This window comes from Sciurus vulgaris (genome assembly GCF_902686455.1).
Source record: "Sciurus vulgaris genome assembly, chromosome: 13".
Classification (NCBI taxonomy): domain Eukaryota; kingdom Metazoa; phylum Chordata; class Mammalia; order Rodentia; family Sciuridae; genus Sciurus; species Sciurus vulgaris.
The window spans coordinates 32,985,310-33,010,040 of record NC_136474.1 but is presented as its reverse complement, the minus strand read 5'-3'; the positions used below and the strand labels follow the sequence as shown (position 1 = coordinate 33,010,040).

The window sequence follows — 24,731 nt, the reverse complement described above, 5'->3', positions numbered from 1 at the left end:
TCTTATTCTTTTACTGAATGCACTCTGTACAATGAATTTTTGTCTTAGTACTGCTTTCATAGTGTCCCAGAGATTTTGATATGTTGTATCATTGTTCTTGTTTACCACTATGAATTTTTAAATCTCCTCCCTGGTGTCTTCTGTTATCCGTGCGTCATTCAATAGTGTATTATTTAGTTCCCAGGTATTGGAGTAGTTTCTCTTTTTTATTTTATCATTGATTTCTGACTTCATTCTATGATGATCTGATAGAATACAAGGTAGTGTCTCTAGTTTATTTTTTATTTACTAAAGGCTGCTTTGTGGCATAACATATGGTCTGTTTTAGAGAAGGATGCATGTGCTGCTGAGAAGAAAGTGTATTCACTTGTTGATGGATGGAATATTCTATATGTATCTGTTAAGTCTAAATTATTCATTGCATTATTGAGTTCTATGGTTTCTATATTCAGTTTTGTTTGGAAGACCTATCCAGTGGTGACAGAGGTGTGTTAAAGTCACCCAGTATTATTGATTTGTGGTCTATGTGGTTCAAGGAATTGAGAAGGATTTGTTTGATATACATGAATGTGCTGTTGTTTGGGGCATAATTATTTATGTTGCTGATTTATGCTTCCCTTAAGAAATATGAAATGTCCTTCTTTATCCCTTCTGACTAACGTTGACTTGAAATTCACTTTATTTGATATAAGGATGGAAATCCCGACTTTTCCTGACTATGTGTGTGTGGTATATTTTCCCCCATCCTTTCACTTTTAGTTTGTGGGTGTCTTTTTCTATGAGATGATTCTCTTGAAGGCAACATATTTTTAGGTCTTGTTTTTTAATCCAATCTGCCAGTCTATGCCTTTTGATTGATGAGTTTAGACAATTAACATTTAGGGTTATTATTGAGATATGATTTGTATTTCTGGTCATTTTGGCTTATTTTTGTTTTTAACTTATTGTTGAGATATGATTTATATTCCTGGTCATTTTGGCTTATTTTTGATTTTTAACTTGACTTGGTTTCTCCTTTGATTGGCTTTTCCTTAAGGGTAGTTCCTTTGCTGACCTGCATTGTTGTTTTTCACTTGCTCCTCATAGAATATTTTGCTGAGAATGTTCTGTGGTGCAGGCTTTCTATTTGTAAATTCTTTTAAATTTTGTTTATAATGGAAGGATTTTATTTCATCATCAAATTTGAAGGTAAGTTTTGCTGTTAAGATTCTATTAAGATTTTTGTTTGGCATTCATGTTCTTTCAGAGCTTGAAATATGTTGTTCCATGTCCTTCTAACTTTTATGGTCTGGTCTGAGAAATCTGCTGATATCTGTATTGGTTTCCCCCATATGTAATCTGTTGCTTTTCTCTTGCTTCCTTTAAAATTCTATCTTTATTTTGTGTTAGGCATTTTCATTATAATGTGCCTTCCTGTGGCTCTGTTGTAATTTTGTACATTTTTTTTCCTATAAACCTCTTGTATTTTATTTTCCATTTAATTCTTCAGGTTTGGGAAATTTTGATATTATTTTTTTGAATAGAGTGTTTATCCCTTTGGTCTGTAACTCTGTGTCTTCCACAATCCCAATAATTCTTAAATTTATTTTTTTCATGATATTCCATAATTTTTGGCAGTTCCATTTATGATTCTTACCATCTTATCTGTTTGGTCAACTTTATTTTCAAGATTAAATATTTTGTCTTCTTTGTCTGAGGTTCAGTTTTCCAAATGATCTAGTCTATTGGTGATGCTTTCTATCGAGTTTTTAATTTGGTTTATTGTTTTCTTCATTTCTAGGATTTCTGTTTTTTTTTTTTTTCAGAATCTCTATTTCTTTATTGCAATGATCTTTTGCTTTCTGCTTTTGCTCTTAACTGTAAACAGGTGGAGTGATCATTCATTGCCAGCATTTGCTCTCTTATCTCATATTTTGCTTGGCAGTGCATTTTAATTATGTACATCCTGAACTCTTTTTCTAACATTTCCTCTACCATGCTGTCACTGGATTCTATTAATATAGCATCTTGGTTTGTTTGGGACACTATCTTCCCTTGTTTTTTCATGTTGTTCATGTAACTTCCCCTCTAGCAGTATGGATTTGAGGTATTGAAGTGCCCCCCATTAAGACTTATAGTGACCCTTCAGGTTTTTAATACCTTACCTGACAATGAGCTTTTAGTCTCCTAGTGTCTCAGGATAGGAGCTGCCCCACGTACAGATGGTGGCTTCCACTTCAGGGATAATACAAGATGGTTGCACTGGCTCTTGAATGCATTGGTAGATGGGGAGCTGCAGTGCAGGCATCAAGTGGGATGGGGGTGCTGAGGTCCTAAAGGAGTTCACCGGCAGTCTACAGGGCATTATAGGGTCCTGAAGTAGCTCCCCCAGATACCTTCTGGTGCCTGGTCATGGTGGCAGGAAAAGAAAGTAGGTCCAGGTCTTGCCGGACTTCTGCTGTCCCACTTACATGGAGAGGTGACCACATGCTCCTTTCCCCATCTGGAAGTTTCCTTGAGGCCTGCTCCATACTCTGCTAATTGCTGGGTTTCTCCAGGACCAAGTTAACATGTGCTAGACCTCAGTGTTGTGTCAAGAGAAAAGGAATCTTTGCCAAGAACAATCCAGCCAATGCCCACCTGAACATTGCTACATAAGTTACCACATCACTGTACTAAGTTTGTTCAGGAAAATTGTTTTCCAACAGTGAAAACAAGAGTGCTGCTTGAGCACCTCTAAATTACCTTCACCCTTGAGATCTTGAATTAAGTATTTTTCAATTGAATCAGTCTATAAGGAACCATGTGTTTCTTGCCCATGAATGAGACAAATCAAACCATTCAAAAAAGTGCAGTGAGAAATATCTTCTTTGGGATTTATAGTACAAAACTTTTTCTATGATTTAAGACATGACTTATTCCCCTCCTTTTAAACAATGTTCATAAGGAGAAAATAATGTTGACCAGAACAGCAGTGTAAAAATACCTGTTTGCAGATTTACTTTTATATAATTTTGATGTTCTATTTGTTACCATATTAAAGCCACCTAGTAATAAATTAAGAACCTATTTTTTTAAATAGCATAGAATCAGGGTGGGAGCTATTATTTCTATCAATAATGCCAAACATGGGTGTGGCTGATTCTTTCCCACCAATCCACAGTTCCCCAACATCCATGGTATTTAACCACTTTTGCTGTAGCTAAAGCACCATCTTGTGTTTCTGGACAGTATTAGTTACCAGAAATTGAATGGCTTTGAGCTTTTCTCAAAATATCAGCTTTCAAAATCCTTCCTGATAATCAGTGAAATTCCTGTGTTTGCAAGGCAGGGTATAAGTGTTTTTTGAACTCATCTGCATAGGTGGGAGTGAAAAATACATAAATAATATACTGTGTGACCTTTGGGTTTGATGTATTTTGGTTTGAATGACAGCTGGGTTTGTTGTTTATGACTGATATGTACTTTGGAGGAAATCCAATAAAAATCTTTATCAAATCACTTTAAAAAATGGTATCCTGACTTCTTGAAACACTTGGAATATACTTGAGACCTCTAGCAGAGAATTCATACTTTAACTTGAGACCTACAATCACTCTGTAGGAAGGTATAATCATTGAATTTTTTAACCAATTTTTAAAAAAAATTCAATATTTGATATAGGTGCTAGGAAACCAAAATAGTTAAAAATATTAAAAGGCCCTTAAAATTGCGGGATACCTTTAAAGAGGGTGTATATTCCTGACTTGATTTTAAAGATACAAATCTATTGATGCTATAGACATTTGTTTTGCAAGCATTTATTTTATCTACCACAAAAGCAATAAATATTCATTACATAAAATTGGAACAAAATAAATATAAAAAGGTGATATGTTATTTATATTCCTACTGCTGTTAATATTTCATGTATTGTTTTCAGTTTTCTTTTTTATCATGTTATGTATCATATTCCTCCCTTTGCCTAGATTGCTTTTGTTACAATTACATACAGCCAACCATGGGCCAAAACTATTACATGGAAAATTCTAGAAATAATCAATTCCTAAGTTTTAAATTGCATGCCATTCTGAACAATGTGATGAATTCTTGCTCCAGCTGCTCCATCCCTACTTGGGGCAGGAATCACCCTTTGTCCAGAACAACCATGCTACCTGCCTGTTAATCACTTAGATGCTATATGGATGACCAGTCATAGTATCAGTGTATGTTCATATAACCATTTTTGACTTAATAGCCCCAAAGGGCAAGATTAGTCATGCTAACAATTTGGATATGCTATAAAGAAGCCATTAAGTGTGTCCTTAAGTGAAGTGGTGAAATTTTTAAAAAAAGATATTTTAAAGGTGAGATCACATTCATGTGATTTTTATTATAGTATATTGTTATAATTGTTTTATTTTCTTATTAGTTATTACTCTAATTTGGATTTTGAATGTGTTCCAAAGGCCACCTGTTGCAGACTTAGTCACCATAGTGACACTATTTAGGTGGTAGATCTTAGGGGAAAGAATTTTGATTATAGGGGTGTGCCTTTGTAGGGAATATCAGGACCCTGGATCCTTCTTTTCTCTCCCTCCCTCTCCCTCTCTTTCCCCATAACCATGAAGTGAGCACCCTTCTCTGCCATGCACTCCCACCTTGGTGTCCTGCCCACCACAGGCCTAAAACCAATAGACCCATTGACCAGGGACTAAAACCCTCAAAACTGTGAAACAAAATAAATGTTTCCTCTTTTTAAGTTGATTATCTCTGGTGTTTTGTTATAGGAATACAAAAGTGATTGATACAGTTACTGTTTTCAGTCAACCACTGGGAGTCTTAGATCCTGACTTCCATAGATAAGGAGAAATTGCTGTAGTTTTTAAAATTTAGGTTGTGATAATAACAGGTAAAGTTTTACTTTTGCACTAAAATTATAACACAATATTTCCATGTTGACATAGTCTTTATAAATATTTTTATACCATATAAAATTTCTCATAAACAAAAATTATGTCTATATATATATATATATAATTATTTATTTATTTATAGTTACAATGTGATATAAAATGCCCACAGGAAGAGAAGCCAATATGTAAAGCAGGGATTTTCTTATTCCTTCACATTATAAATAATGATGCCATGGGTAAATCTCTCTATATTTCAAATTTATTGCTCTAAGAGACAGTACCAGAAGTGAAACAACTGCAGTATAAACAGGCTTAGTCACTGTTACTTTCCATGAGGAGATACCCATAAACACTGCCACAAACAACATCTGAGCATACTTCTCATACCCTGGTCCTTTGCAGAAGATGCATATTCGCCAAGGACTCAGAATTATCCTCAGGCAGGGTTCCATGTTTGAGCTGGTCTTCTCAGTTTGAATGTCCCCATCTTTCCTGATAGGTACCTACCACACCAAAACTAATAAAACACAAGACATAGTTTCCAACTTTATTCCTGCTTGCACCTCATCTCTTCCCTGGCCAGGCTAGGTTCTTCTCAAGCTCGTGCTCAGACACATTATCTCAATCTTATCTACAGCAGACTCAGAGTCTCTAGGGATCTGTGGTTAACAAAACAATTTCTCTCTCTCTCTCTCTCTCTCTCTCTCTCTCTCTCTCTCTCTCTCTCTCTCTCTCTCTCTCTCTCTCTCCTGCAGTAATGGGGTTTTAACCTGGGGCCTTGCACACACCAGGTAAACACTCTACTACCAAGTTACATCTTCTGCTCCAAGAAAGCAATCTTTACTGTGCTATTCTCTCACTTTCTCTTCTCCAGTTAGCCAGCATCTTTACATTCTGCTTGTGACTTTCAATGTTGGGTAATCTTCCCAGATTATGTGGTACCACATATAGACCCCATTTACTCATTACAGGCCTGATTCATTTCTGTGGGCTAAAGTATAAATGGTGTTTCTTGACACCTTTTAAAATGTGAATGCTCTTGAGAAAGGGAATTCACTAAACTATTAGGAACATAAATAGCCTAATATGAGCTCATTAATCAGGTCCCTCTCTCTCCTCCTTTTCTTCCCCTTTTCTCTCTATATTAATCAGGATTCACTAGAGCAACAGGACCATAAAATGTCTGTGTAATTATAAAAAAGTGTTTATTATTGACTCATGCGGTCTGAGACTGGGTTGTTGCACAGCGGCCATCTGTAGGTAGAGAGCCAGAGAAGACAGAAGCTGCTCAGTCCAAGCCTCAGAACAAGAGGGACAATGGTGAAGCCCATGTTTGAGCCTGAAGGCCTTCCTATAAAGTTCCTGGAGAATTGTTGTTATGAGTTCACATTAAGCATTTGATGAAGCTGAGGCCTGATGCACCTGCTCAAGAAGAATCAGGCTTGTGCACAATGGCAGGCTTCCCCTTTTGCATTTCATGACATCTGGTTCCCTAGCATATTGGTAGGGGCTGCCCAAATTCAGGCTAGATCTCCCTCCCATTTGCTTACCCACATGCAAATCATCTCTGGAGATACCCTCACAGGAATGGCCAGAAGTGTGTTTTCCTAATGTTCTAGGTGTCTCTCAATCCAGTTAAGTTGAAAACCAAGATTATCTATCATACCCTCTCTCCTCCTTTTCTTTCTTCTTTCCTCCTCCATTCTGTTTTATGTATGTAAATACTTTCAAAAGCTGGATGTTGTATAAGGCTTATGACAAACAGTAGTAAATCATGCATTTTGTGCAAAGAATCAGGGTTATGAGAAGAAGATCCCACCCTCATGACCTAACCACCTTCCAAATTCCTCACCTCCTAACATTATCACTTTGGGAATGAAGGAAACATTAGAAGTTGGAGGGAACACAATGCTTAGAACAAATGATAGCATTTATTTTGGGGATTATGTTCCATCTGAATTTTATAGGACTGTGCCATTGTTTTTGTAACATCTGTTGTTGCTATTCTACTTTTTTAAAATCCTTTTTGTTACCTGTTATTTATTTAGTGGATTTAAAAATTTATTCTTGAATTTGGGGTGCAGCTCAGTGGTGGAGCATTTACTGATATGCAGTCCATGGATTCATCCCCAGCACTCCAAAACCAAACAAATACCTATTCTTTCTCTGTTTTCTGAAAGTTCATGCTCATGTGCCTTCCCAGAGCCCTTTTCACTTACTGGATTGAACACTGAATGAGTCCTTTCCAATTGGAAACTTTCCATCCTGTTAAATCTTGAAATTGTCTCATCATTTTCTCCCCTATATTTTCTCTACTCTAAATTTCTTAAATGTTTATTATTTTCTTATTGGACCCTCTGGAATAATCATTGAATTCTCTTACTATTTTTCTCCTACATCTTTTGTCATTGTCATACATTTTGGGATATCATCACTTTATTATCTGACTCTTCCATTCAACTTTTTAATTTCTGTTCTCAGTTTTAATATCTATTAGTGAAAGATAAATGTAGAGTGTTCTTGTCTCATGAAACACTAAAGATATGATTTTTTAAAAAAAATTATATTCTAGTCCCTGTCTTTTTTGAATTCCTAAATTTATTTGTCTGGTTTCTGTCTTTCATATTAAGGCAGATTTCCTAAAGTGCCTGGGGGGTCCTTGGCTACCTTTGTTAAGGGTGAGTCTCTAAAAGAGGTCTTCAGGTTCTCTGTGCATGCCAGTGTGTGTCATGTACTGACCAGTGGACTTCACATTGCTGTGAGTTAGGCTGGCCACTTCACTTCTTCAGCTGACTCTCTCATGAGCCTCCCAGCAATGCAGGTGAAGAGTTCCAGCCCTTGAAGTTGGTGGACCAGGGGCCAGTCCAATTAGGTCCACTTTGGAAGTGATCAACTCCCAAAGCAGCTGACCATTTCTGTACTCTCCTAACCTCCCTTCCCCCAGTTTGCTGGTTAAAACCAGCTAGTTAATCAAGTGTCCCTGGGTTGAATCCCTCACATCAAAACAAAACAAAACTTGTTGACAAAGTCAAAAGGCAACCCAAAGAACAGGGAAAATATTTGCAAACCATATATGTGATCAAGAGATTAATATCCAGAAAATATATAGAACTCCTAAATATCAAATAGTTTTCCTTCCTCAGAAAAATGAGTGGCAGGGAAATAGGTGAGCTGGGTTGAGGATGCAGCAACACTAGAGGTTTGAGCCATGGCTACTTAGTGGACCCTGCACAGGGGGCCTGGTGAGGGCTGTGGCAGGTGACATGTAGACCTTGCTTGCTTCCAAGTCCTGAGCCTACCTGGGGATCCTTTTATTATTTATTATTTGTATTTTACTTCATAGAAAGGCCCTTTCCACCTCCCACAATGGGCTGTCTGGTCAGAGGGGTTGTCTTTCTTTGGTGCAGACAAAGGCCCCAAGAGGCTACTGCCACGGTGTGAGAAGTGGAAAATGGCTTACTGGCCAGATGCACCACTGGAGCCCAAGTTACAGGTAAACAGACCTTTATTTTATAAACATTTGAAATTGCCACTAAAGATCAAACAAATCATTTACTGGGGCTTTGTGATAATAGTGTCCTTGGGAGCCAGAGCTGGAGGATTATGTAGGAAGTGACACCCTGATACAAGAAAGGCTTCTGTTAGGATTTGAATATGAGGTTCCCCCCAAAAACTCATGTGATGTAATGCAGGAGTGTTCAGAGGGGAAATGATTACATTATAAGAGGTATAACCTCACGCATGGATTAATCCTTTTGATAGATAATTAGTTCAAAAGGATTGCTCTACTGGGTAGTAATTATAGGCAGGTTAAGTTGTAGCTGGAGGAATTAGGACACTGGGGGAGGCATTTATAGTTAGTATTTTGTGTCACTCTGCTTTCTGGCTGCCATGAGCTAAGGTACTTTTCTCTGTTACACCCTTCTCCCATAATGTGCCACCTCACCTTGGGCCGAGAGCTATGGAATCAGCTGACCAGGCACTAAAACCTCTGAAACCATGAGCCAAGAAAAAGTTTTCCTACTCTAAGGTATTTTGGTCACCATGATGAACAACTAATGAACATTTTCCCTACAATTTACATGAATTCTCCACCTGGCATGTGGTGGAGGAGGGGCCCATAATACCTGAACCACTTTCTCCTGAGACTATGTACTTTGTGCTGATAAGATGATGCTGAAGGGAAGGAAACACCACCTTACAACCTCCACTCTGACTCTGTCCTCAACGTCACTGCCTCTCATCTCTGATGAGCTCTCTTACTGTAGATAGTATCTGATTAGAAACAACTTATCTTCCCTGTTTACTTAGAGATCTAATATTTCAGTCTCCACAATTTACTCTTATCTGACCATGATGTGATGCAAAGCCAAGATAAAGGAGAAGGACCCTGTGTAATAGTGAATTCTCTCTTATCCAGGGAGGAAAGATTCATTTACAGATGAAACCCAAGCAAACACCAAGTGGCCAGCATGACTCTGAGCAATTAATGCAAGGAAACACCCCATAGGTTATTGTTTCCCACCACAATCAAATCCACTTGAAAGAAAAATGTTAAATTCAGTTATTAGTTAATTTATATTAGCGAAGTGTGTCACCCAATAGGATACAGCAAATGATTAACTCAAATGCTGCATAACCTTCACAATTTAAACATCAGTTATTAGGAAATAGCTTCCCTCACCCACTGGATGAAGGACAATTTGTTCATTTTATATACAGAAACCCAACAGCATACATGTGAGTTCTTTGCATTTTCCAACTTGGCAAAGTGAATCATGGATTTTGGACCCGGGATGCTGCCTTCCCAGTGGTGAAGGCTCTCATCACATGTCATAGGAGTTGGTTCTGATAGCTTCTACCAGCTGAGCCAGAGCTCCTTTGTCTTCTGAGTTACCCTGTGTGAAGGCAACCATGATGTATGTCTTCCAGTGAACCATACATCCCAGCCTGGCCTTCTCCTCGATGATGCAGTAAAGGGACTCACATCTTGTGACACAGGGCAGGCAGGAAGACAACCAGCTTGATTGGATCCACATCATGTTCAGTCACCACCAGCTGAGACTTCTTGTTTTTCCACCAAAGTGGTGACAGTATTGACCTCTGCTCGAAGGACAGTCTCTTCATGGGGACATCCCCTTTGCCAGCAGCTTTCTTCTCAGCCCAGGACAACAGTCTCTGTTTCTTCTGCTCATCTCTGGTCTGCATTTGTTGACAAGCTTAAGCAACTGGGTGACTGTTTGGTGGTTGAAGGACTGGCTGAACTAATTAATTGTGAAGTACATTCAGCTGCTTATAGAGAATAGCTGTTTGCTGCTGCAGCCAGATATAGTGGGTCCATTTTACAAAGTGAGTAAGGTCCCTGTGAGGCTAAATGTCCTGTCCAATGCAGATATTCTATACTGTGTGTGTGTGTGTGTGTGTATGACTAACATTTTCTATTTATTCATCAATAAAATGTGCACAGTACAAGCTCTTTATCCCAGTCCAAGTACTCACTAAAAGATTAACAATAAACCCTGGATGGCACATACATAATTTGTTTGACATGATTTAAACATTTAAAAACAACAATTTACATTTACTACATCACATGACTACTTTTGCTTTTAGTAAAGTAATCATCAGACATGGTAACAAATACATAAAATTTTTCATTTAGAAATATCGTAAGACTAATCCTAAGATTACAATAACAAAGTTTAACCCATTAATTGTAAAATATCTTCATTTTACCTTCTTCAAGTTGCTATTCCATGTCTTAAACTGAACTGGACAAATTTGAGCACATATTCATTTAGAGTGACAGACTTTCATTTGGAGCAATAGATTTTCAATGTTTCTTTGAAATTTTAAAATGTTTGTAATTCCATATATAGTATCATATCACATAACACAGAGGTTATAACAGTAACCATGGAGTACAGTTATTCCATGGCTATATTATAGAAAGTCTCTGCAAGTTGTAAAATATGACTCACAATGCTTAGATAGATATGATAAAATCTTTTACTATAAACAGTGCCATGAAAATCAAAATCAAAATGATCATTAAATGACTCTAAAACACAATACACTCTTTTTTTTTCTTTTGATGGTGCTGAGAATTAAACTCAGGACCTTGTACATGTTTGGCAAGCATTCTACCACTGACTTACTTCCCCAACCCTCAAAATAAACTCTTAATAGCATTTGCAGATTAAGAGTCCAAAGTATCATCCACTTATTAGCGATATCATTCGTCCTTTGGCTTTTTGAGATTGGCTTATCTCACTTAGCATGATATTCTCCAATTTCATCCATTTGCCTGCAAATGCCATAATTTTATCATTCTTGATATCACTAATAAGTGGATGATGACACATAATGGGGGGAGGGAAGGGTTAGTGTTCGGGTTAGAGTTAGGGTTAGGGAGGGGGGCAAGTATGGAGGAAGGAAGCTCTGTATAGAGGGAAAGGAGGGGTGGGAGGGGTGGGGGGAAGGGAAAAATAACAGAATGAATCAAACAACATTACTCTATGTAAATTTATGATTACACAAATGGTATGCCTTTATGCCATGTGCAAACAGAGAAACAACATGTATTCCATTTGTTTACAATAAAAATTAAAAAAAAGAGTCCAAAGTAATGAAAATGTAAGCTTCATATTTTTATGCAGATTATTATAAAAGGATTATAGTCATAATTCAAATGACTATTTACAAGGTAAGTAATGATTTGAGAATGTGCTCAATTTAAAGGTCACATGTTGATGCCTTAAGAATTAAATATAATAATATAAATCACTAATAAGTTAGGTTAACAAGAATGTTTTATGTGCAGTACACTCACTTTTCAGTAGTGCAGAGAAATTTTGAAAGCAAAAACCTGTTATGGTGAGATCACAATAAATCACTGAGTTGATCTTAAAGGTGGAGATGGAACCATATTTATTCAGCAACTGGTGGTCTGGATTCACCAGCTGGTGGAACAGAGGGGCAGGCTGCAAATCTGCACCTTTTGACCCCCTCCAAGGATTAGAGTACACCTTTAATACCATAACTAAAGCATATCAGAACATTAATCATAAGTGACTGTTGCTATGACAATCAGAAAATGATTACTAACATTTCAACTAATGTTAGGGTATACTGCCCAAGAAAAATGGAACCCCAGGAGGAGAAAATTATTGCATTGTATAAGAATTGTCATTTTGTGTTGCCAAACATGCTATGCTAGGCAATTGTTGATGGGTACAGAGGTGGAGTTTTCTCATGGGAAAAGCATTTCCTACATGACATGGAGTCTTAGGGTAAAATGGAATCTCTTTTGTCATTGTCCATATAACGTGGCCCATAATAAACACAAGACTAAATATTTCACTAAGAACTTCTATTACTAACTTAATAGAAGATTTATATAGAAAAGGCTAATGTATTTAGATACAATGCCAATTAAGTGTATGTGGCAAAAATAAAAAAAAATGAGGATTACAAATTCACATTTTTCAGGTCTCTAATATTAGACTATTTTGACCATAATTTGGCCACTTCTTCAACAGAAGCCAATTCTCATTTGTGAACTACAGACTCAGTGGATATACATGCATCTCCCCCAGGAATGGTTTTCTAGAAAGTTAGGTAAGAGACCTTAGGATATGTGGGTGAGCCTCCAATGTTCAAGGAGTATGGACAGATAAAGGAATGCAACAGGCAGTTAGCTCATATTTACCATTCCAGACTTTTCTGCTTTAAATACTTTACTAGCTGTGGATAGAGCTGGGAAGGCTTCCAGTGGGCCACTGCAAGACAAATCTTTACTCTGTGGTGTTCATTTATCCAAGATTTAACTTACCTGTGTTAACATTACCCCTTGTCAGCAAAAGTAATTAAAAGTAGGTTATATTATTTCAAAAAATTGAGCACAAAACCCAGAAGCACAAGGAGGAATGCAAGAAGTCAATACTGGATTATATATAAATTATATCTTGTTATTCCTGGATAGATTATTCCTGGCAAAAATGGAAAGAATGAACCCTCCTTTCATGAACCTTGTATGACTAAGGTGTAGTGGATGGCAAATGTCATAAATCACCTACCACATTGATTAGTCATGTTTATGTAAAGTATGATCAGCTGGGGAGATAGCTCAGTGGCCCTGGGTTCAATGCACAGCACTGCAAAAAGCACAACATTCTTAGCATTAGACATTTTTAATGGAAGTAAAAAATAATATTAAAATAACAAATTCACTTCTCCTATTCTAGCCACATAAGTTGACTGCAATAAATGATACAGATTTCAGCTCTAATTTGTAAAATATTCCAAGATTTGCTAAAGTCCCAAGAACTAGAGAAAGCTGCCACCCACTAATAAACTACCAAAGTAAATGTAAACACAGTGTGATTCTCATCTTCTTTCATATAATCCCAGATAACCCCAAATAACTTCATAAATATCTTATGAAAACAAACACCTTAAAAACCTGTGGAAACCATTTATAATTTTAAATGCAGAAAACTCAAATTTCTTTCAACAAGTTCACAAATCACCCAAAAATTGTGGTCACACAAACAGAATGAGTGGAATGTTAAATGTTTAGGACAACCAAAGAAGCCCTATGTACCTTTTTAAATATAATCATTTACTCAAATATACTGTAAATGGGGATGGTGATAAGACAGGAAGCAAAAATAAGTTTGCAAGTAAAACTTCTAGAAGTTTGTGAAAACAGTACCATCCCATATTGCAGATGCAAAATGAGAAATAATTCTAATGAGGTTAAAAGTTATTTTGGCCTTGCAAGTTGCTAACTATTTCCACTTCCTGTGTCACAGAGTTAGTCCACAGGAGGAGCTGGTGGATCCTGCCCATTAAGAGGACTGGTTAGCTTTCCAAAGAAATTGAATCCTTTTCAGTCAGGATGTCTCAACAAGAACAAGATAACCACAATAACCTGTCAGGCCTTGAAGATCATAGTAATGCTAATGCCACTATCACCAGAATCATGGTACACATTGACCAGTCTTCTCCTTGCATGTTCATGACAGCAAACACATTCACTGGGATCAAATCCACCTTCTGCCATGATTCCCCAGTTTGAGTGACTTGATTGTTTAAATCCACCCAGACAACAACCCACGGGGCTAGTGGGTGGGGGCCAGACTCAGACTTCACAGAAGGACTGTCCTGGGCTTTTGGAATGGTACAGCAACTAGGGACTCAGCTGCCATCAGTGCTCCTGCCCACCTGTGTCCTCCTTGTCCTTTCTTTGGATTTGTTGGACCACGTCAGTCTTAGTCACCAGCCCTGGACCTGCTGGTTCCTGTGGAGCTTGGCACAATATGTTGCAGCCCCTCCAGACCCTGCAGGCCTCGGGTGACCAGTGTGCACAACCCCCACTCCTTGTTGGGCAGCTTTAGGCCTCTTCACCACATCAGGTGCTGGGCCACACTTGGCATTGTACTTTTGCGCTCTCCTGGGGGCCTGGAGGAGAGAGAAAAGAGAAAGAATCATGGGTAATAAATAAGTGACCTCGAGGATCCCCCCCCCTCTTTTTTTAAACTGGGACATTATATAATGATTCTTCCTTACCTATGTGTACATGTGCATGACAGAACAACACAAAAATTGGACAATTTTATTCCCTGGTTCTTCCTCTTGCACTCCCTGTCCTTCCCCTGGTGCCCAGAATAAATATAGAACACTACATTTTCTGACTCTGGCTTATTTTACTCAACATATGCTCTCACATTCCATCCATTTTCCTGAAAATGCTGCAATTTCATTCTTGATGGCTGAATAAAATTCCATTGTGTATATACACCATATTTTCTTTAACCATTCATCTGTTGATGGACACAGGCTGATTGCATAACTTGGCTATTGTGAATTGTGGTGCTAAATGTGGGCCTGCAGTACTTAATTCTCTTGAATAAATACTGAGAAGTGGTTGGGTCATACTGGCTTTTAAAGCTCTCAAATTTCAATTTATTATGATAATAATATGTTTAATGTAACTATATTAATATTATTATATATTACTATATTATATTATACTGTATGTATTGTAACATTATGAATCTCAGGTAGTGAACACAGGTTTGTAAGCCATCTGAATGATTAGTTATCCAGGAAGCCTAGGCAAGGATACTGCAGCCATGTAAATGAGCGCTGCCCAGGGATGTGGCCAGATCTCACTATCACTGGGCAGTGACTGTATCCCACATGGTGGGCCCTTCTGCATTTCTTCTCTCCTCAGTCAGAGGAGGGTGTGATAGCCAGAGAGCCACACTGATTCAATAGTTCCTATCTCCTGGAGTCTGTCTCACCTCTGTGTAATCTTCACCCTTGTTTTACTAAGATGGTCAGTGTGACCAATACAATATAGCACATGGTAAATTGACTATGTCACTTTCCAGATCAGGTTATAAAGGACACTGTGATCCACCCCTTTTCCGCACAATTGGATCATTACCTCTGTGTTTTGCCAGTTACAGTGTCTTGAGGATACTCAGCCAACCCTGAGGAGAGGCCAGTGGGCAGTGGAAACCTGACCACACAACTCAAGGGAGGGTTCAATTGACCTCAGCCTCATGAGAAAATCTGGGGCAGAATCAGCCAGGTAGGCCACCACTATTCCTGACCCTCAGGTGTGAATGAACATGTTGGTTACTTGTGATTTGGATCTGGCATGTCCCCAAAGTCTCTTGTGTTGAAGTCTTGTCCCCAGTCCAGCAGTAATCAGAGGTGGGGTTTTTGGAAAGCGATTGAATCATGAAGGCCCAATCTCATCAATGGATTAATCAATACAGAGCTGAATGAACTACTGGGAGTTGGTGGGACTTTGCTGGAGGAATAAGTCACTGGGGGTGAGCCCTGGAAGGTATCCTTGTCACCTGTTCCTACTTCTCTTTTTCTGCTTCCTGGCAGCCATGAGCTGAGCAGCTTTCTTCTGATATGCCCTTCTGTGCTGTTTCTGCTTTGGTGCCTGCTGACTGAAATCTTGTTCTAAGCAGTTAAGTTGGTCAGTAAATGGACACAAAGCAATAGATGACTAATATACAGTGATGCCATCTGTGGAAGGCTCTGCTCTACCATCCATGTGCCCTTTCCACTCTGTCCATGTCACTTTGACAATTCTCAGGCATGCAGCTCATAACCAAAAATGTGTCCTCTGCTCACTAAGGACTCTTCCCACTAAGGTCTCTGAGAGCTCCTAGGAGGCTGTGGCCTTCCCCTGTCACCAGGCTCTCTTTCTCTACTAGCAGAGAGCCTGCCCTCAGTAAATGTTCCATAAGTGTTTGCTTAGATCTGGGTATTTGTTTCTTCCCCAGAGCCTGAAAAATTATGCTTTGCTCATAGGGAGCACTCAGTAGGTTTTGTTGATCAAGTAAACAACCTTCAAAACTCATTGTCATTTCAAAATTATCACTCACCCCTTTAATAATGACATTGATCAAACATTCTTCATCTGATAATCTGAGTATAGCAATATGTTAAGATGCACGATTGTTGTCATGCAAATTAATACTTACAGTGAATTAAAAATCAGAACAACTATAGTTGGAATTCTACAACAAGGAGAATTTTTATCTTTTCCAGGGAAATATATAAATTTTAATATACTTTATAAGGCAGAGTTACCTAAGTAAAGGGTGTCCAAATTACATTCATCAAGAAAGATCTGGCTTCTGTCCTTTTGAAGGCAGTACAGGAGAGAAAACATGAGTGCCATTTCTTAAGTCTGTCACTGTGAGAAGCTCAAATGGTGTGTTTGTGTGTGTGTGTGTGTGTGTGTGTGTGTGTGTGTGTGTGTGCTGACTACAGGCATGAAAAGGGCCTAATCGACTCACTTCAGTGTCTGCTGCCTGCCTGCTGTGTGCCAGATACCCTGACAGGTGCTGAGGTACAAATGAGCAGATAGCATAACAGATTCCACAGACACACAAAGCCTGCTTCCTGCCAGGCCCATTGCAGAGCTCACTATGCAGTGAGAGAAACAGACATGAATGCAAAACCATCCTGAGGTCACAGCCATTTGAATAAAGAGCCTCATCTGTGGGACACAGAACAGTGTGACTGACCACTGAAAGAAGCACTTCCTCAAGAGGCTGACTGTGACCCCTCACATGCTCACTCAACTGACAGATGCTGTGCACTGGCTATCCAACACTGTCTCTGGAACACACAAAGTGAACACTCAGGTGGTTCAAGACAAATCTGCCACATAGAGCCCATGGTGTAGCCAGCAAGACAATGAGTCATGTGATCGGATCTTAGAGAATAAGGATGGGGTGCAAAGGTTTTCTTGATGGGGTCAAAGAGGCAGTTCAGGTCTGAAGAACAGGATCTACACAAGAAAAGAGTGTTAAAAGACAGCAAGAAATGACCCTCTTATAGGACGTGACTCAGAGATTAGGTGTATACAGCCTGGAGAAGGCAAGTGTGAGATCACCCTGAAGTGGTAGCAAGGCTGTCAAAAGAAGGCACCGGTGTGTTTCCAGCAGGGCAGGTCCAGCATCCCCTAACCCAGAAAGGAAGCTGAGGCATTGCTAGAGTGCAGTGGCAGGGGTACAGGGGCCATGCCCATGTTGTTCCTCTGCGCTTAGCACTGAGCCTCGCACAAAGTAGGCTCTCACTCACTGGACAAGAACAGGAGGTGAAGCATTTATAGAGTGGACTGGGGCCTGTGGAGGTCCAAAGGCAGCCTAGAAAAACAAGTCTGGCTCTCACAATGCCGCCTGGATTCTCCTCTCTGAGCAGGACTCTGTGTTTGATATGCAATCCCTAACCAAGGTCAAGATTGGGTTTTCTATGCAGAATATCAGTCCTAATGGAGATGAAATATATTGAGCATTAATGTTTTCATAACACCTTTCTAAGAATGGAGGCTCCCATGTGCACATCACTTGTCTCAACACTTCTGCCTGCCATCTGCTTCCATGGCAAGGACATCTCACAGCCTTCTCATGAGGGTAGCAGGACAGGACGTTCCAGTGTTGGCACACTGACCACTGGTGTTAGGTAATCATTCTTAGAAAGAGACAAGCTACTTGTTTAGTTTCTTTGTTCATTTCTTCCTTCTGTTCCTAGCCCTTTCCACAAAGAATTTGAAGAGTCCTAAAACATATAATCCTGTTTCATTGGATGGGCTCAAAGTTATCTCCTTGTTTCTTTTTTGTTTTCTTCTAGGAACACTGGAGCCAGAAAAAGATGCAGTCCCAATCTCAGAACAAGAGGTTCCTGCAGGTAGGCAAATCAGCAATGACAAAGAGTATATTTTCCCCATGAATTGGGTCAGGTAAGGTGTTCACAGGGCCTTTCTCAATCTCCATCATCTCTGTCACTACAGATTGTAAGCATGTCCTTCATCTTTGTCACCACAATTTATGAACAGCCCCTCCAGTCCACCTTTGTGCAAGAGGTCTTAGTCACCAACCCCAACCTACTTTTAGTAATGGAAAAAAGCTGTATGCTATTCCATAGACACAGGAAAACTGAAGCTGCCCAGTGAAGGCAAGGTCAGGTGGAAAGAGGTCTCGAGTGTGCTAGACTCAGGCCTGGAAGCAATGGCAGGGATGCAGAAGCAGCCCTGTCATCTGCCTGCAGTGTCTTCTGAAGACATAGCTGTGGCACAGCCAGATGGCTGCCTGGATCACTGGACCAGCTTGCATTTGCCATGAGGAGACACTGAAATCGTCCTCAGAGGAAGGCCCAGGACTCACTGACACTGCACGTAGAGTCAGCTAGGGGCTCTGGGGATCATCAAGGAGGGTTGGTGTCCTCAGTGACTCAACACAGTGGCTGTGGAGATGGAGAAAGGAGGAACCAAGAAGATGAGGTGGTCTAGGTTGGGACAGCCAAGGATGGCAGAAGAGCCCTGCCTCTGACCCAGGTGTCCTCATAATCATGATAGTGATTACCTTCTGAGCATGTGTGCACTTGTCCCTTGCCCTAAACATCCAAATGGGGAGGCAGTCATTTCTCCTCCCTGGAAAACTGAGTCCCAGATTGTGGGGAAGAACAAAAGGGGTTGGGTGTGCCATAAGGAGCCAGTGCCTCTGTAGGGTTGAGGGGCTATAAGAAAGGGCCTCTCAGAGTAGAGAATAATTCTCCCAGATCCTAAGCATTCCAGCCTCCTTCCCACTTCTCTTCATTCCCCATATGAAGGGTGACAAGTGGAGACCTGTCCTCAAGACCTAGGTCTTCATCCAGATTTTTCTCATGGAGCCATGAGGAACTCACTGAAGCCCTTGGTAGTTTCTGAATTTGCTTCTATTTCTGTAAAATGGGATAACTCCAGCCTGCTGTCAAGACAGAGGAGCTAAGAGGGGCTTGGCTACCCACCTATTAGGCCTGGCCTAGCCTAGTACTTCAGTCTCACTGCAGAGTTAAAGATGCCTGCAGGGGCCTGGCAGCCACTCTGGAAGCTTCCTCTGCTTGGTCCCACCTCATCCCTCTCTGCAGGTAGTGCTCGTGGGGGTGGAAACTCCCTGGGGTTGGACAATGGTGTCTGTTACTATGCATTGCACAGAGACCTTTGGGAAATCCCTACAGGAAGGCATTCAGTAGCACATTGGTGGCTTTCAAGAGCCAATGAGATCAGCATCAAGCAATTTGGGAAAGAAGAGCCCATGGTTAATAACCCTCACAAAGAGATGTATCAGATACTCCACTGCAGAGCACAGAGTGGGAGTGGGGGACCACTGCACATACAGTTGTGTGTACTGAAGACACACAGCAGGCAACTGGGCAATCCATGAATTAGACATAAAACGAGACTTGCTTTTCCTTATGACATGGAAAAGTAAAACAAATTACCATCAACACAGTCAGGTATTATTCAGTCTGTACCAACAGCAAGTGTGTACACAAGGAACACACAGGTCCTCATTTCCAGCCAGGAGCCACCCACAACCAACAATGGGCTCTGGCCAAGACACCCCCTCCAATGAGACAGACTCTCAGATATTCATCCCCATTGTTACCCTCTCTCAGTGTTTGCAGGCACCTCAGTGAAACCCAAGGGAACTTGTCACGTGTCCTGTGCCACTCTAAAGGGAGAAAACACCACTGAGGGATGAAATTCCAGCAGTGCCCAAGACCACTTCAGCATGGCTTGTCCCAGTATGCCATTCCAGGTATGGAGAAGCTGCCTGTCTCCTCTAGGGTCACGTGCACTCAGAAAGGCTCCACCCTCTGTGGCCCCATAGAGCCAAACTGCAGCCAGTTCATGGTTATGTCTGGCCCATGATTGGTGCAGCACCACCTCAGGTCCTCCACTGCATGAGCTGCTTTGATGCTCCATTTTAGGTCATAGTAAATGATTTTGTTGCTAGACCAAGAGAGGACTGTAATCTTCTATTACAAAATCTTGACCTGCAATTCATTTCTCAATGATTCTGCCAGATGGACAACAGTAATAGACTTCTGCCATTGCCCTGATCAGTCTGGACCACTGCCTTAATTTAGGCATTGTGGGACCAAGACCAGGAAAGAACACAGGATAACACAGATTCTGTGTCACTTGGGGCCACTGAGAGGTCAATGGGCAATCTGGCAGCAAGGATAAGAACCTAAGAAAGGCATCAGCATAAACCTGTCCTGAGGCACGGCACATCTGGCCTGGGAAATGCTGGATTCATCCATCCATGGTGGCTGGTGACCACCTCAGGCTATCCAGGACCTGAATAGACTTAATGACTTTGGGTTCTACTCTCAGAAAAAGTAGTACCAGTACCAGTTGAAAATTTGGGAGAAAAAGCCAAACAAGAACATACTGATATCAATCCTTTTCAACTGTGCAAAGGGACCTGTCACTAGTAGACAATATCCAAGTTAAGGAAAATATTGTTAGAAGAGTGCTGGAATTTTGGGCTCTACCCCATGTGCAGTTCTGCTTCTGTTTCCAAGCCTGTGAATTGGTAAGGAAGGGCTAAATCTAAAGAGTGCACATGAAAGCAGTCACTGTTATGGCCCTGAGTAAATGTCAGCCAAATGAAGCTACAGACATGGAGTACCAGCTGTGGATGGCAGCAGTAGGAGTTCCTGGAAGTGTGGGAGGGAGCTCTACCAGTGTGGTGGCCAGTAGGACAGACCAGGCCAGGAAGCCTCTTTCAAGATGGGGGTGCCTCTTTCAGCTTCTTGGTCTAGTGCTCCTTGAGGCTCCCATCATATTTGTGAAAGCCTACTTTAGGCAAAGTCTAACACTAACCACACCAACTTGATTATTTCATCCAGACTCAGGAGGACGGGGTTAGCCTCTGGTCTACACAGACCACACTAGTTTTACCCACACTGCTGGCAATGCATCCTATATTTGCTCTGCTCACTCACTTAACCTCCCTCACTGACAAGGATAAAAGGCAGAAGCCCAGTTCACCAGCTTATTCCCTTAACAGCTGCTGGGAAATTTCTGAACCATGCAGATTCATTGGCAGTAGGGTGATTGTTGATGTCCCTGACACCTGATGGAGTTGAACTCTTCACCATACAAGCTCATGGGTTCTTTCTTCCTTGGAATATGCTCATCTTTTCTTTCTCCTTTCTGGTTCTGGCACACCTGGCTCTTCCTCACCATTCACAACTAGATCTCTACTGCAAAAACAAAGAAAATGGACAAAAGGCCCTTATTTGGAGGATATTATGGCCCTCAGTCAGGATACATAAGATTACAAAAATATGTCAGACTCCATGGCCACACTGGCAATGAGAAGACTGATTGTCTCTACTTTAGAAGAACTGGGCTCCTCTTGTACTACCTGGAACATAATTTCTTCATGAAGTGACAGGGTCCAAATGTCCACAGGGGTCCAGGAACCCAGATTGTTATCACACTGGAGGAGTGATATGTCATGTGTGGCATGGTGGGTGATTCACATGCCTACTTTAAAGAATTTCTTAAAATGAATTTTAAAATAATAATATAATTCTTTATAATTCTTATAAAGAATTTTAAAATAATCCTCCACTTGCAATTATAGGGAGTGCCTACAGGTTTTTGTATTTTTTTCTCTTCTGAATCTCCACTTGTACTAAAAATAAAGGTATTTTCAGAATTGGTAGCACACATTTTTGCCTGGGTGACTGGCCAACCAAAGCTGTATTTTTCTTTGTTGGGTGTTTGAGAGATGCAATGTCTATAGTTTTCTGTATTTTAGGTATGATGACTCTTACTATATTCTCTCAATGAAGTAACTGAAAATGACTGATATCTTGATTTCCATGGGTAATCTACAATCAACTATTAAAAATACATTAAATGTAAGTAAGATAAATATTTGTAATAGTACTTATCATATAGTTTAAAATCTGACAACTATGTAAGGGGTAAACAACTGAGTCATTTGTAAGTTAAAATATGTCTTCAAAATTTCCTTGAATATATTCACCTAGAATGGTAAAGCATTTTCCTGCATACACATTGTTTTTCCTACTATTCCAAAGGAATCTAAAAAGCCATTTTACACAGAAGAGCCCAGATCAAAATAGCAGTGAACACATGGCACCTAACAAACACAAGTTCCTGGTCCATGTGTGGGTGCTGGGACTGACTCTCCCAGGGATGACAACAACACTCCCAGCTCAGCCTGCAGATCTTTCCTGCCTGGGCCCAGTCAGAGGTTCCAGTCCACTTTATAGAAGAGTTACAGCCCAGGTGGTGGGTGAAGCCAGTGGACAGCATGGAAGTTGTAACAGGCAATTTGTCCCCACACCAACTTGTCCAGGACTGGCCTGGACCCTTAAGTCTGGTTCCAGGTGGTGCATCTTCTGGCAGTGACTCAGTGCTCAGGCTGCAGCAGGCCATCATATGGGGAAGAGCTTGAGTAGACTCTCTCCCTAGCAGGACTTGGCTATGAGGTTCCATTAGGTATTCTCACACTGCACACTCTGGGAAGACTTCCTGGTCTTAGCCAAGCACAATTGGAAGTGATCTTCCACAGCCATGAAGAGGTTCTGGAATGCCACAAGGGCCTTGTTGAGTCATGCTTCAGGAAGAGTTCCTGCTGGGCTGCTGGCCCAGGACATGCAGTAATCATAGGTGCTGCAGCAGCCATTGGCCAGGTAGCTATTGCAGCAGTACTGCTTTGTGCTGGGGATGCTTGACATCACAGCAGCCATGGGTCAGTAGATTCTTCCTTTCACAGACAAACCCTAGATCATCCATGATGAGGTCCTTCCTTTGAAAGAAGTTCTGGAACTGAATGCTTGGTTGGCTGCTATTGCCCAAGTTAAATTGTACTTTCCATGGAATGGACTGGTTGTGGTCCTGAGTCTGGAGGAGATTGTTATCTCTCACTGTACTCTCCTCCTGCTTCAAGGTGCTTCTGAGAATGCAGACCAGCCAGAGCCCAAAGAAAAGGAGCAGCATGGAACCCTTCTCCAGGAGGCAGCGCCACACCATGGCAGCCAGTTTCACCATCCTGGTTGAGGTGGGTGCTGCAGCCAGAGAGTGGAGCAAAACCAGAGGCTGAGACCCAGTAGCATGGCCCCTTCATGCCCAGCAGCCCCACCACTTGCTGCAACACTGGCCTTGCAGACCTCAGCCCAGCTTGTAAGTTAAAATATTGAAACATTCATTGCTAATTATAAATTCAAGTATTCTTGACTTCTTACAGTCTATAAAAGACAATATATTTGAGTTACTTAAATGTGTTTTTATAAATTATTTTATGTAAAAAGGAGTAAAAAATTTATATGTGAAAAAGTTAAAAGGATAGTCTCCTTCCTGGGTGTTCATTCAAATATAAGATTACTAAGAATTAAAATCTTATTTATTTGTAATTGGAGACCCTAAAAAGTAACTGCTGAGGAGCCTTGACTGAACTTCATGGTAGAAAAGCACCATCTGCTCAGCCTTGAATGTCCAAAAGGAAAGTATACCCAAAGACAAATGTGCCATCATATGGGTAAATGAAGTCATATGCAAAAGACTGGGTTTAACGTTAGGGGTCTAAACCCCAAATGTGGAGTCCATCCCAAGACTAGTAACTCATTTCTCCAAACAACTAGATCCTATGTGTCAGGGGTTACCAAACTATTTAAAAACAATGGCCATGATTCCTTTGGTAGAGAACAAGACCTACCAATTAACCTTGGGACAGCATGTGGAGGTCCAGGTCCTTCCACCAACTCCAGATGATTTTAGAAGTCAGGAATCATCACTGGTTCATAATCATCATTGTTAGACACTCCTGACATCAAACATTTGCAGGGATGTCAAACTCTAAATCTAGCTACGTTATTCCTGAACTGAGCCCCTCTAAAATACCAATGTGTGGACATTATTGAACAAACTTTATAGCCAGCTAAAACTAAAGAATGTGCCTGTAGATAACCCTGTGGCTAAATGATTCACAGGTGGAAGCAGTTTTATAAAACATATGCCATAAAAGCAGAGAATGCAACAGTTACTGATATAATATCATAGAAGCAAATTTCTCCCCACTCACACTTGTGTCCCAAAGCAAACTTATCATTTTTATTCAGATCTTACCGTTAAAACAAACAAAATAAATTCCATACAGATTCCTCATATGGTTTTTTATACTTCCTGCTGCTATTCAGAAGGAAAGAAAGATATAAAGAGATAAACATACCCTCTGGGTCTTCTATCACAAAATTGCTCTTTGCTTCCCAGGATCTTACAGGGCTTTAACTTCTATCCAAGGAACAAATGTTTGGGGTTCTTCCCAGAAACATAGACAGGGCTTAATATGGTGCATTAAACTGGGAGTGCATTTATAACCAAAACACTTTGCAGGGAACTGGTTTGTCTTTTGACATGTTGGCCCTGAACAAATGACAATCTTTTAGAAAAAAGCATGACCTCAGGACACATTGGCATAAACGTGCTAGAGGATGAATTCCCATGGA

The 24,731-nt window shown here is 40.4% G+C and overlaps 1 long non-coding RNA gene and 2 pseudogenes across 3 annotated transcripts in view; 1 reads left to right on the top strand and 2 right to left on the bottom strand.

Annotated features, from left to right (window-relative positions):
• The window catches only part of LOC306642732, a 563,182-nt gene extending 554,563 nt beyond the window's left edge, over positions 1–8,619 (top strand). Inside the window, exon 4 of the long non-coding RNA XR_013758633.1 lies at positions 8,218–8,619. This is a non-coding gene — a long non-coding RNA (uncharacterized lncRNA). The remainder of the gene's footprint in view (positions 1–8,217) is intronic.
• A 1,068-nt stretch (positions 8,620–9,687) lies between these two features.
• On the bottom strand, positions 9,688–14,641 carry LOC306642608 (large ribosomal subunit protein eL8-like; annotated as a pseudogene). Its single transcript has 3 exons — positions 14,606–14,641; positions 14,158–14,339; positions 9,688–10,236 (listed from the first exon to the last, which is right to left on the bottom strand). The product of its transcript is annotated as a large ribosomal subunit protein eL8-like (transcript).
• An 8,041-nt stretch (positions 14,642–22,682) lies between these two features.
• Positions 22,683–24,263, bottom strand: LOC306642719 (SREBP regulating gene protein-like; annotated as a pseudogene). The gene has a single exon. The product of its transcript is annotated as an SREBP regulating gene protein-like (transcript).
• Between the last annotated feature and the right edge of the window lie 468 nt (positions 24,264–24,731).